The sequence below is a fragment of the Lucilia cuprina genome, chromosome 2 (assembly GCF_022045245.1).
Source record: "Lucilia cuprina isolate Lc7/37 chromosome 2, ASM2204524v1, whole genome shotgun sequence".
Lineage (NCBI taxonomy): Eukaryota > Metazoa > Arthropoda > Insecta > Diptera > Calliphoridae > Lucilia > Lucilia cuprina.
In genome coordinates this window covers 40,221,832-40,223,052 of record NC_060950.1, presented here as the reverse complement: position 1 = coordinate 40,223,052, position 1,221 = coordinate 40,221,832, and positions in this window count along the sequence as shown.

Sequence of the window (1,221 nt, the reverse complement as noted above, 5' to 3'; positions counted from 1 at the left end):
GACAATGAAACTCTGATATTAATACAAAGTATTGTAATGTAAAACCCCCTTAAATAAACATGTAAAAAACAAAGTTCTAACGGATTGCTTGTGGAATAACTTTTTATACCTTGAATTGTTATTGAAAAAATGTTAGAAATATTCAAATTAAAACTGCATGTATCCGCGTTTTTTCTTTGAAAAGAAAAAAAATAATATTTTTCTACATTTAATAATAGATGTCAAAATTTTAAAACAGTTAATTTAAAAAAATATTTAACCTACAAATTCTATTTTTTTTTTAATCGAGAACAGAGAAATCCCTGAACCAAAAAATCAAATTGAATAATTTGTAAAAAAGGAAGAAACTTTTTTATTTGACAAATAATTTTGAGTTGTTCATTAAAGAGTAAACCACCAATTTTGTCTCATCATTACTTTGTAACGTGATTTTGTCATCAGTTGAGGTAGTTCAGGGTGTTTAAACCTTAAGATAAAGAAAACATAATAATACTATTTATAACAATTTTATATTCTGTATTCGGTAATAGTAAATTCAGTTATACAATATGTAAATTCAGGAAATTATGGCAGCGTTCATATTCGGGATTACTTTAGGAGAATGAATTCGATGGGTTGGGTCAGGTATTCAGGTAGTGGATACTGGATCGGTGTATACAATTTCTTAACTTATATATTTTAATTAATTTTATAAACTAACGACCAAAGTAGCAATGTTTCAACTATCGATCGGAGCCGTAGTGTCTAAACAAGCAACCGAAGATGCGGTGCCGAAACCAGCAACCGAAGTTAAAGTGATGAAACTATCGACCGAAGTCGCTGTGTCTAAACTATTGACCAAAGTCGTAGTGTCTACACAAGTAACCGAAGTTGCGGTACTGAAACCAATAAACAGTTGAAATGACGAACACAACAAAATCGTAGTGTCGTTAGCTATCTACCGAAGTCGCAGGATCTAAACCAACAACTAAAGTTGCTGTGAAGAGACGAAACTATCGACAGAAGTCGACCGAAGTTGAGGTGACGAAACTAACGACCGAAGTCACGGTGACGAAGCTATCGACACTGGAGTGGATTAATAAATCGATTCAAACTAAACTTAAATATAATGAAAGTAATTAAGAAGTCTGATTCAACAAATCTTTAGAAGCAAATATGTACATGGTTATTAGTACTAGGAATAATAAAGAAAGTTACATTTCCTCCCTTCTTCGGAGATCG